Source organism: Gymnogyps californianus, chromosome 5, assembly GCF_018139145.2.
Source record: "Gymnogyps californianus isolate 813 chromosome 5, ASM1813914v2, whole genome shotgun sequence".
Lineage (NCBI taxonomy): Eukaryota > Metazoa > Chordata > Aves > Accipitriformes > Cathartidae > Gymnogyps > Gymnogyps californianus.
This window is the reverse complement of record NC_059475.1, coordinates 24,741,605-24,755,244: the sequence shown is the minus strand read 5'-3', so window position 1 is coordinate 24,755,244 and position 13,640 is coordinate 24,741,605.

The window sequence follows — 13,640 nt, the reverse complement described above, 5'->3', positions numbered from 1 at the left end:
GGAGGGATCTTTCTGCTGTTTTGGGAAATCAGCACCAGAGAGAAAGTCAGGGTTAAAGTGGGTGTAAATGTGTTTAGCAGGCTGATATGGATGTTCTGCCTTGTTAATTCTCCCATTGCTTCAACAGACTGGAACAGTTAGAATCATGTGATGTGGAAAATCCCTGTGCACATACCATCCACTAAATATAGAGAAAAACTGGACACAGTACTGCAAGTGTGGTCTCACATGTGCTGAATTGAAGGGAATAATCACTTCCCTCAAACTACAGTCTTGCTAACACTGCTTGGTATGTGGCTGGCCTTCTTTGTCTAAGTCACTCCTAACTCATGCTCAACTTGTTCTTCATGAGGACCCCCTGCCCATTTCTGCACAGCTGCTTTCTAGCAACTTGGCACGTAGCCTGTCTTGTTGCTTGGGGTTATTACATCTGAGGTACAGCAGATTGCATTTGCCTTTTTTGAACTTTATATGGCTCCTGTTAGCCCATGTCTCCAGTCTGTTGAGGTCTCTGAATAGCAGCCGTACACTCCAGTGTATCAACAGCTGTCCACAATTCATGGACTTGCTGAAGGTACATCCATCTCATCATCAAGATGAGTAAAAAAGATGATAAACACTATATCAGCTCCAGCACTGACCCCTGAGGAATGGCAGTAGTAATGAGCTACCAGCTGGGAGGGGAAGTAGCTGACATAACAAGAAGAGAATCAATCCATAATTCCTTGTAAACCTTGCGGATCATGCCAAGAGAAATCTCCTGAAGTTCAACAAGGAAAAGTGCAAAATTCTGTATTCAGGGTAACCCCTTGCATCACTGTGGGCTGGGAACCAACTGGCTGAATAGCAGCCCTGCTGTAAAAGAACTTGGGGCTGATGAGGACATAGGGTTAAATATCAACCAACACGGCAGTCTCGCTGTGAGTAAAGGAAACCACATGCTATACTATGGGGGATGAGGGGACTGTAGGGGATTAGGGGACTATAGGGGACTATTAGGGACTATATGCCCATAATATATAGGGACAGCGTGGCAGACAGACCAGAGGAAAGTATTAGCCCCCTCCACTCGACATTGGTGATGCCACACCTGAAATACTGTGGCTAGTTTTGGCCCTCCACTTCAGGAGGGATGTGGAGATACTGGAGAGGTTCTAGTGGAAGGCTGAGAAGATGACCAGGGGCCTAGAGCACATAACTTACGAGGAAAGGTTGAGAAAACCAGATTTATTTAGTCTGATGAAGAGGAAGCTAAGGGACAATCTAATAGCAACGTGTAACTATTTGTACAGTAGTTACAAAGACAATGAAGCCCAACTTTTCTCATTAAAGCCAGTATAAAAAGGGGCAAAAGCCACCGATTGTGTATGTATGTTCAGGCTGGACACCAGGGGAAAAAAAATCACCAGGAGGCTGGATTGCACGGGGAGAAATTACCCAGAGAGGTTGTGGAATCTCCATCCTTGAGATTTTCAAGACCCTACTGGACAAAGCCATGGCTAACCTGATCTAGTGTTGAAAATAGTCCTGCTTTACAGGCAGTTGAACTGTATAACCTCTCAGAGGTCACTTCCAAACAGAATTTTTACAAGTCTTTCATTTTCATAGCACTATAATTATGAAAGTGTACTTTCCTTCTTAGTGTTCATTACTATAAAATCGGCAAAATGTAGGGTTCTAATGGGACTTTCTTGATCACATACTAGTCTTGGAAATTTGCAAGGCTAGGCCAACCTTCAGGGAATTCTCAAAATGGAAGAGGCAATATCTGCTATTTAGGAACATAAGAAAAAGACAGACTTCTTTGCTCATCACATCTAATCCTTGTTATCATAGGCAACCATGTAATAACTATATTTGACAGATTTGCTGCCTTTATTAACTGAAGTTGCTGTCTACACTGAAATTCTCACAGGTACAATATTGAGGTCTTCAAGATCACTGAGACAGGAGCACAGTTTATAGAAAGTAATACCCTGTTCTTAAGACTCTGCATGCTTCCTAAATCTGATGGATTTGCTTTCTGTTCCTGCATAGATAGAAAACATTCTAGTTAAAGACTTGTGGGATAATTGCATTTGGTTAATTCATAGTGAGTTTGGTTTCACAAAGTTTTCCCCTGTTTGTTCCAGGGCAACAGGTTCCTTTTGCAGATATTCAGCAGTTACTTTCTCCTTCTTTGCTTTCCAAAGAGATATTTCAGTATCTTGTAAAGCCATTAATTCTTCCAAAGTCTCCAGACATTTCTAAAGAGCAGAGTCTTATAGGTGAATGTCTTACGCTGGAGCTCAACATGAACACTATACCCAGATTCAAAACAAACTCACAATTTAGAAGAATACAGATCTTAGTCCTGATTTGACCTTCACAAATGACTTTTTCATTTTAGTATTCAACAGCAACAGCACCCCTGTGCTGAATACCATTTACTTGGAGACCATTTAAGTTCTAAATTTTTCATTTGAGGTTCAGTGTTGTGATATCTCATTTTATATGCAAATCTAGTGACGTAGTTAAATGACTTAGTGCTATGAAGTATATGAACATAAAAAGTTCAGCTATATACAAATATAACAGGCTTTTTACTGCAGGGACCAAAGAGTCTATGATATTTACCACACATCAATCCAACAATTCCAGTTTTTTATTTAAATGAAAACAGAAATACAACATAAAAATTGAATTTTCTATGACACTTAGATTTTCCAGTGACAGATACAGTGGGAAAATAGAAAGACAAAAAAGATAATTTTGCTAATAATTACACAGCCAGGCAGTATTGCCTGTCATAGGAACACCAGGTTTACATACTTGATTTAAGCTTAAAATAAAATAGGAAGAGAGGGAAGCATGTTTGCAAAATGAAGTAAAAATAATATGCAGTTCTCCCTCTAATCCCTTGATGTGCACTTACCCCCCAAAACTGTGAAAATACATGAGAAAAAAAATCTAACAACAATTTAGGCAAAGAATCTCAAGAGGGTGTCTAGTCACCTCTGTTGTTGTGCTTGTGTCCTTCAGGTATTTGCTACAGATAGGTGACTAGAATACAAGGCTAATACAAGTAACTAGAATACAAGGCTAATAAAACCTGTGTGATTTACTCTGTAATGCAGTTGTTCTTTCCGGGGCATGTTTTCTTAGAAGATTGATTAGTCTATTTATTGTGCAAGCTTGGAAAATGCAAAATGATTAGACACAGCAATTTTTTTAAATCCCATTCTTTACATCAACAGTGGCATAGTCCTCTTGGTATCACCCATACCAATATGAAAGGTAAAGTTCAGCCACCAGCATGAAAAAAAAAATCTTGAAGGGCAATTTGACTGCATTATAATGAGGGCTGAGAAAAAAATAAAGCTTTCTACCTTTACAGTGGCTCACAAAGTTTACAAAGAAAGTTCTACACAAGGGAAAAAGGCTGCTTAATGCACAGAATATTGCTACGTAGATCAACTACAACTCCCATTGGGTCCCAGCCTGTTCAAACTGAAGAGTGGCAAAACTCTGATTAACTTCACAGTATTTCAGCATGAGCTCACACAGATCCAAAAAACTGCTGACACTGTACCTGTGTGAATGTTGTGTAGTGAGTGCCATTGGGAATATGCAGGAAATGTGTAAACTGTGTATCTGAGATTGGAATTTCTCTGAAGTAGCTACTTAAAATACTGGGGACTACCTTCTTTGATTTTACCTAATTTGGTTTTCACAAGTGCAGGAATACTATTGCTGACCTAATCTGCAGTTATGTTTTCCCCTCACACCTAAGGATCAGCTAGCTATACTGGGTTTTGACTCTCAATATTTTTTTTACAAAGTGGGAATCCTGCATGACTATGTTTTTGAAGGCAGCTAGCTAAGCTGTATCTGGAATAATAAGGCAAACAAATGCACTCCTATCTGGAAACCTGATTCAAATTCTCATCATTTGCCTTGGAAATCCTACCAATACTGGTGATTTAGGACTTTATTCAGCAGTTAGTAAACAAAGAGATAACTAAAGTGCTTTTCATCCCCTTAGTTTCCTCTTTGGGCTGACTGGGAAATGAATGCTTAAAGATGCCATAAAGACAATCTGCTTTCCAGACCTGTCACTCCTCTCAAGACAGACCTTTGAATGAATAAACTTCTTGCAACAGTATTGGCAATACCTATGCAAGCAGAGTCTAGAAGCAAACCATCGGGTGATACTTAAAATGCAACTGCTGAATTAATGGAAAGTAACTTAGTTTCTGTTGGGAAAATATACTACTTGCATTTTCACTGATATGTTTTCTACCTAAAACGTAAGTATAGAGTAAATAAGAAATGAATCCTTTGCTCATTCCTGGAAGACAGAGTTACAGGAGTACTGTGTCTGTACTGTACCTGTACTGTGCCTTAAAAATTATGACTGTTGCTTACCTCTAAGCATCCATTCCAAGCAGCAGCAATACTACAGCTGGGCTAGGGAAAGAGAAAGGACTTAATGAAAGAGAAATACCGGGCCCCTGTACAATATCCAGCTTTTCAGAGGACTGCTTGAGTGTATACCAGGAGTGAAAGGGCACAGTCCAGAGGACTCCTTTCCTAGATCTCTCAATGAAAGATGGTTGAAAGGTGTCAGTACAAGCTTATTAGATCTATTCTGCTCCATCATCTCTCAACACAGAGGGATGGATTTTTCTCATTGTCTTTCATACATATTCCTAGTACTAAGCGTAGCAGAGTGGGCTAGGTCCTGGAGTATTAATTTTGCTTTAAAAGCATGAAGATGTCTTACAGTAGACGATAGTGTAATCTGGCACTCTCTAGTGCCTTTTTCCAGCTCCATTCAGTTTAATAGGCCTTGCTGATCAAAATATTCCCATGATGATACAGAGAGAGAAAGAGGAGGAAGCGCCATGACATGACTGAGTCTGATCCCACCAGGCATTTTGAAGAGAGAGACCAACGCCTTAAGTGAGCTGACACAGCACACAAATGGATCTTTAATAATTTCTGATGGCTTAAGGTTCGGAGTTGATCTCAGTTAACAATGGTGAAGATAGCAGTACCAAAGTCCTGTGTCCTGTCCCCATTCACTTATATAAAACCAGAATAGAAATACATTGGCATTGTAGTGCATATCCTGCTCAAAGGACCCAAGCATTTGACATCCAGTTCTGTGAGCCTTTTAGAGGGCAGGAGCACAGACTACTGCTTAGTGCACAAGTAGGATAAGGAGCTCCATGCTTGTTTTCAGCTCTGCCACTCCCTTTTTACATTCTCTGACCTTGGACAAATCCTTTTAACTTTCTCTGCTGATATTTAACTTTTCACAGGTACAGTGAGAACCTTGTAAGAACACAGCTACAGTTAAGTGTACTGCATTCTTTTTCTTTGTGAAAAAAATTCAAAAATTCCTTTCAGATATGGATAATAAAGACAGTTTCTGACAGTAAAAGAAGCAAAATCCCTTGAAAGTACAGTTTGATAGGAATTTACATCTTGCTTGATGATTCATTTGAGAGATGAAAGCTTTTTTTATTATAGGAAAAAATGAACTTAGAAGACAAAACTACTGAAAAACAACCCCAAAAAGCCTCAGTCCATGGCTTCCTCTTCTTGAGTTCTAGAAAATAAAATATTCTGAACACTCCTTTTATCAGGCCCTCTTAAATGGAATAATTTAAAGCAAAAACAAACAGCAATTGTATGATTGCAAAGAGAAATTAGCATTTTGCTCAAAAGGAATGGCAATTAGCAATGATGACATTGTGATTTATACTAATTGAGATTAAGTCAGACAAAATGGCAACATTAGTAATCATTTGAAGTACTGTATTACTCATTATACTGTGCTTTGTAAACATCTCTCTTGAAATTAAAAAGTAATTAGTAGCATTTTAGTCATTTAATTCACTATAATTAGGATTTTAGGGAAACTACAGCCCTGCTGTTGGAAGCATTTAAGGTTTTGAATTGAGGGAATATTTTTTTTTAAATCAGCTTTTAGTGGTGGTTCATTTTCTGTGGTCCACAGAGGCAAATGGTATCGTTGGAAGTAATAGGAAGGTATTCATTAGAGATGGCTTGGAATGGACGTATGCATCCATCTTAATACAGTGATGTGAACTGACTGGCTTAGATAAATGCTAATAAGATTACAGGGCCAAATCTAGATCTCAATTCAAAGTCAGTCTGGACAATGAATAAGCAAAGTTGTTACTTCCAAGGGGAACTAAGTATGTCCAGTGTGAAACAGGTTGTTATCTGAGCAGAACGTAGGACATGAAATTGTCCTTCTTACCTAACATCCAGTAAAAGGAGACACCCAAGTCATATATCCACCAAGTGCTTTAAACAAGCAAGCATTCATCTCTGAGGGCCAGGTGTGTGTGCAGAACTAGCCTTCTCAATGACAAAAAGATACACTGGCAGAGTATACAGAGTATGTGACACCCACTAGTGTGGGCAGTCAACTGGTTCAAGGAAGGTGTGAATCCCATAACCTAATGTAACCCATTAACCTTCATAGAACTTCCTGTTGGTTGCGCTTAATGACAGTGCATTAAGAGGCTGTGAAAAGAAAAAAATGTCTCTAGTTTATCTTTGATTTATCCACGCTATCCATCTACTCAAATAGGTATCTGGAACAATTCTGAGCTTTCATCAAAATCTATGTCAATGTCTATATAGCATTTCAATTACACACATTCATAACTAAAATTTCTTTGTATTCACACTACTGAGCTACAAGCTCAGAAAGAGGCCTGAGGGAAAATTTTAGAGAATGTTACAGGACAAAAGTCAGTACTACTCACTTATTTATCCTGCCTTTTTTAGAATACCTCTCATTTGCTGTTGATACAGAACATGTCAGGGACTATCTTGGAAAGATCCTTGGTCCTCTGATATCACCTCAATGGCGAATGAGATCCCAGTATTTTACACATAGATATCCACATGGAAGCTACCAAAATAAACTTAGCTGCATTAGCTGGCACCAGAGCTGAAGCATCTGGCACGAACTGTGTCAGTCTCTTACTGGATAGCTCCAGCCCCCTAATCACTCCTGTCCAAAACCGCTACGAGACATCTTTGGGCATCACAGTCTGATGGCTGATTGGTTTCTTCAAGGATATCTATGATCAGGACATATTCAGTCACTTCAGGTGACAAGTTAGTCACATTTTGGGAAGCACAGATTTACAAAAGGTTGATAAAGGTATACTTTATACCAGACTTTATTCCCACTGCAAGTTCCCAACAGGGTCCTAAAGCCACATCCATACAGCCTATGCTGGCTTTATGTTTCTCCCTTCTGTTGTCTTATATCAGCCTTGAGAATGTAATGGTCTCTATTAGCCATAACAATCTGGAAGACAGGGCTGGCCAGAGCAGGAGAATTATGTTTTGTGAAAAAATTTTGGAAATTTGAAATCTGTTTGATTCTAATGCACAAAACCAACCTCATCTGTATACAAAAGAAAGTGGGAAAACACAGAAAGACTAGCCTACTAACAGCCCAGTGGCTGCAGCACTACAGGAATGCTGTTTAAGGAATTCAAAGCAGGACCTTGAAACCCAAGTGCTGCACATCCGAGTCAGACCTTTTGCTTGAAGGAGACAAATGTTTTATTTTTCTCAGTCTCTCCTGTTGGGGCTGTTTCAGTGGTGCTAAATAATTTAGCACTTACTGGGGCAAGAAACTGACTCACTACTCTGAGTCATACACATGGGAGGGGAGAAGAGTTCAGCATTTGCAAATTGGGACTTTAACAGGTCTCACTATTGTGACTGAATGCCCGAACAACAAAGCTGTTGATTAACAGGGCTGGCCTTCTTTCTGTCCCATTAGAAATTATGTAAGAAGCTCTACATCAGTAACTTCTGTTTCTAGCAAAAGAAATAAATATATCATCTGAGTCAAAACTGCAGCCAGTTATACTGAAAACATACTGTGATCTCAATGTATATTAAATTATATTAGGAAAAGAAAAACTAATTGTAGGATTGTGGAAAGACAAAGGAGCTGAAAATCTAGTTCTGTCTGTCCCCACAGGAGTGTTAAAGATGGCTCCAAAATGAAGATTCAGCCCCACTGTATTCATTATAAAATAATCACAATAATGGAACCACAGTGGTTACTATTTTCTCTTTTTAATTTCTAAAATTAAAATAGTGCTTGAGACACGGGTGTAAAGTATACTTGCCACATTTATACATATGTTTACTTAGTGAAGCATTATAATTTCTTAAAAATATACCCAAAAAGCATCATGGTAAGTGCCTCTGACATAAGTAAAACACAAATTGCAAAAAACAGATTTTTTTTTTCACAGATGGGTTGCAGAAAAGGAATGGCAGAACAGGGTAAGACTGGAGGGGGGAAAAGTGCCTGTCAAGCTGGAGGGTGTCTATTTTGACATGACTTCTAAATGTAGAAACTGGATTTTAGCAGCAGATTCTTATAATATTTGGAGCTGTACAGCTGAAGTAGTGGCAAGCAGAGAAAATAGTTTATTCTAAGAATCCATATTCCTTCTGTCTTTACCAACTGGATTGTTGTCACATTCTCTACTCTTCATTTTCAAAAAGTCATCTGCAAGGGTTACTACTACTGATCTACTTTTCCCTACCCTTTTATAGGGCTTGAGTTCATTCTCTTTGGTCAAATCTCAATGGCTTTGTTCTGTCTCTCAGACTCCATGCCTCCTTTATGCAACCCTTGCCCAACTTTCCTTCTTCTTAGCTGTTTCTTCAGTGTATTTTTAGCTATGGGACAGAGTGGAAGGAAGAGGGTCTAATCTGTGGGGCTCCCTAGCACTGCCATCACAACCTTGTGCTATTCTCATTTTAAATGTGATCCCTTTTTACACTGTTATTATCCCTTTATTGTTTATTAACAAGTATTTTTTTTATCTACCTAATCCTGCAGTTTGGCTCCTCATTCTGAAATCTGCTCTCGGATGTCTTGTCATCGGTTTAAAATGTCACTTGTGCAGAATCAGACTCCTAATTAATAGTTGGCCAGAAAGTTTACAGTGAGCTATTATGCCAAAAAGGAAAGTGGGGAAGGAAACAGTACTATGACACCTATTTTTATGCCTGAATTGATTCTGATCCCTATAGAAGCCAAAGGACCTGGCATATGTTAAACATGACAGGTTACTCTGCCTTTTTCTGGCATTATTTTGGTTATTGTGGCTTTAAGCCATGAAAGAATGTCCCTCTGCCAAGGGACTCTTCCATTTATGGCAGATGCCTACCTGATTTTACAGCTGTCACTGGAAGTGGAATGAGAAGTTGACCCAGAGTATTTTATACATGTCTGCAGGATTTTGTAGCAAGCCAGGAAGATGGGGTAGCAGCCCAGGGCACCGCAAGCAAGCATATTTAAAGTTTTCTAAAAGAATTCAGTGTTAGAGGCTCCTTCTATCGCTGCATTCTTCTGCTGAAAGGGATATTAGGACATGTTGAATTTCCACAGAGAGGATAGAACTTGAGTGGGTTGACTATATATTAAAGTTACATAAGCACTTTTGTCCTGACTTTGATATTGTTGTGTTACACCTAGAAGTATAGACTGACTTATGCATACCATCCACTCTATTTATTATTTAGATTTCTTTTTTGCATTATCTCCTACTTCAAATTAATTTTCCACCTTTTATTTCTTTAGATGCTTGGTTTTCACCTCTTCATTTTCTCCTTTGCGTTCATTTCCCATCCCATCACCTAATTCTACTAAGTGGAACACAAGCTTTACAATTTGAAATCAAGCTACCCCATCCACCATGTTCAAGTAGCTTCAGAATTAGACAAAATTAATCAATCTACCTGTTTTCCCAGTGTGAAAGAACTATTGAAATTCTTCCTGATTCTTCTGAAAGAGTGCCTTCCCAAAAAAAGAGCTACAAAACCTGTAAAAGTTTGCTGCTCTTAGGTATAGTAAAAAAACAACCACACCACACAGTTGCAACCAGCTTTGGAAAGAAGATTCACTCAGTAATGGATGAAATCTGTCTCTCTGTTAATGTGTGCCTTATCCATCTGTGAAAATGTGCCTGTCTTTAGCTGGGGGGCTTTGTGTAGAAACATAATGCCAGGAAGACAAAGGCTTTATGATCCATCAGGGTCATTCCTCAGGATAAAGTATTTGGTAGTTAGCATATTGATAGTGCACTGGAATTAATGAAGGCTGACATGCCACTTTTTAATTGACACCATTTGTTTCTGTAATCACTAGTGATTCTACTGTCCAGATTGCTCTACTACTTCCTCTGCCTCCATTAAAACACTTCCTTTCTGCTGCACAAGTGGTTTCTTTTCTTCTTTTCCTTCTTCTGTTAAAGACAATAATCATTGGCAACTTACTATCTAAATAATGAATATAGAGGAGGATAGGCCCCAGCTCACTCAGGGCTTTAATGGTCTTTAAACCAAACTGTTTCCTTCACAAAAGCAGCACTCTTGTAATTGTCATTATGCCAATTAACCAAGGGTTCAGCTTTCCTGTCGTGCTTGTGGGTAAAAGTGCCAAACCCATTTAGCAGCTACCAAATATGCACAAACACAGAGAGAACAAATAAATACACAGGTCAATGACACTGGAGTACTGGGAATTCACCTGAGAAGCTGCAGATCAATGGCATAATATGAGGGTGAGAGGGTTGTGAATGTTTCTGTAACAAAATGCTATTTGTGTTAATTTTAAAAAGGAAATTAACAGCTGGTATGTGATGATAGTTTTGTGAGGAATGCCAATGTCCCCCTTATATTCCATTCCTTTTATGCCTAATTCCTCTTCCTTAAGGAAAGTTCTTTATATTACATCTGCCTTCCTTCCTTTCTGTAAGAAGAGTTGGATACAATTCCTAAGTCAGGAACATTTCTAGGTCAGCTTTGCTTTGCTTCTGTCAAGGAACAAATTATGCCATCTGTATTCCAGTCGGTACACTAGTCTCCTTTGGTTTGAAGTGAACAAGTCTCCCCAGGCAACAGTTATTAGAAAGAGACTGGGCCGCACTGTTTCCATGTTACTTTACAACAGATACCCCAAAAATAGCCAACCCTATCTTGAAAAAGAGCTCAAAATATGTCTTGAGAAGGATATATGTATGACAGGATTTGGGTCTTTAAGCAAAAATAAGGGAGTGGGCTGGATTTGAAAAATTCTCCATCTCAAGTCCTAAATTACGATTCTAAGATTGTAGTTATTTCTTTAGAACAGCCGATTTTATAAGACTTCTATTATACTAAACTTTTATTTTTGTTACCAGTAAAATATATTGTTAGTCTACTGAACACAGTGTAATTACTCTGCAATTACAGTGATGTTAAAAATTGTAAACCAGGCAATTAACCTTATGACTACAGGAGTGTGTAGTCAGTACAAGCAGCAAAACATGTTTAGTTCAGAATAATGACACTGCCATGTACTGAGTATGAAACTCATGGGATAATGATGAATAATTCACTTCTGTAGTTAACCTCCCTGTTACACGAATTAGCTGCAATTACTGATATTAAAAAAAAAGTATCCATTATATAATTACATAGCAGTTGAAGAAAAAAGACAAAAAAAAATCTCATAAATTTAAGATTCAGGGACATACATACTCTTACAACGTGATTTACCTAGTAAAGACAATTAATCTCCTTCTATAGGCAACAGAAAGAGAATCCCCTTCCTGACAGCATTTTTAAGACCTTGCCACAGTTTAGAAGATTTGGGCATTATGTTTCTGTCCTAAAATTTCGGAGCAGACAGATATGTGGACACGATGTGTACTATTTGCATAATAAGCCCAACAGCCCAGCTCACAATGTGCTGACTTGGTTCAGAGCATGCACAGTAGATCTGTACTTTGATTTCTGAAGGACAGGTAACTTAGTCAAAGCTCTGCCTTGGCTTAGCTGCCTGGCATGGATATATATCAGAGAAATGACAAATTTTCTCTTCTTCCTTTCACAAAAATGCAAAGCGGAAAGAAAGGATGTGTCTGCAAATTCCAGATGGACAGTAGTACTAAAAGAGTCAGCTGCTGACCCCTAGCTAAGTTATAGGCTTCAGGAGATGATAAAAATTTTATTAATTCTGTATTAATTCCTTCTATTATTCCATGCAAAAAAGCAACACGGAGAAGCTGAAAGAATTTCTCCCATGGCAGAGAAGTCAGATCTTGGAGCTTACAACTGGATATGAGCCCTCTTGCAATTTGTGTGGGTTCATACCAGATCTAAGAAGCAACAGTACAAAGGTGTCAAGAGGTTCTTCAGGAAGTCTGGCCCAGCCATTGCAGAGTAATGTTCTGTTATTATCAGTAAACTCTATACGGTTCTTTGCTTAAAAAATCTCTCTCCACTGTTTGAATAGAACTACTGATACTAGTACAGCACAACTGCAGCTGCTAGCATTTCTCCCTTGTTCCCAAGTCAAAATCTTCTCATAGATTAGGAAGTTGGGTTTGCTTTGTTAATCATAATTAGAAAGGTAAACTACAAACAAGTAATTATATTTTGTCTCTGTCGTGGTTTAACCCCAGCCAGCAACTAAGCACCACGCAGCCTCTTCCCCCTCCCCCCTCCCAGTGGGATGGGGAGGAGAATCAGGAAAGAGGGTAAAACTCGTGGGTTGAGATAAGAACGGTTTAATAACTAAAGTAAAATAAAATATGATACTAACTAATAATAATAATAATATAATAATAATAATAATTGTAATGGAAAGGAATATAACAAAAAAAAGAGAGAAATAACACCCAAGAAAAGACAAGTGATGCACAATACAATTGCTCACCACCTGCTGACCAATGCCCGAGCAGCGATCCACCCCTCCCAGCCAACTCCCCCCTGTTTATGTACTGGGCATGACGTTCCATGGTATGGAATATCCCTTTGGCTAGTTCAGGTCAGCTGTCCCAGCTATGCTCCCTCCTGGCTTCTTGCACACCTGCTTGCTGGCAGAGCACGGGAAACTGGAAAAAATCCTTAACTTAGATAAGCGCTACTTAGCAACAACTAAAACATCAGTGTGTTATCAACATTATTCTCACACTCAATCCAAAACACAGCACTGTACCATCTACTAAGAAGAGAATTAACTCTACCCCAGCCAAAACCAAGTTAGTCTCCCTAAGTTCCCTGTGCAGTTTTAATTTCTCAATTCCTAGTTTGAAGTATCCATGCCATTACTATGTACTGTTGCACAGTTACCATCCTTCATTTAATTAGCAGCGGCTTTCTAGTAATGAGTAAAGCTTTATCTTGTATGATATAAGTAATAACTAATATGTTCTTTTAAAATAAAACACAGATAACACCAAGTACTCTTAATCAGTAGAACTCAAACTATTTTCCAAAAGAACTGCCCTATTTTTCTCTTGAGGAAACTTGTGAAATTAATTACCAAGATTTTAAAGAATGGCAATAATATCAAGTGGCAGAGCCAGGAAAAGAAGCCTTCTCTCTTGAGTTCAAGGGTAATGCTTTGTTTACCAGTGTTCTTTATAAAGGTGTAATATAAAATACTCTGTTCAAAAGCAGGAGTAAGTGTATAAATCTTTGACAAGAAAAAATATTTAAGAAAAATATAACTTTGCCAAATCCTGAATCCTCCTTCTCTTGCTCATAGTCAATGATGGTAGCAACATGCAAAGACAGTCACTCAT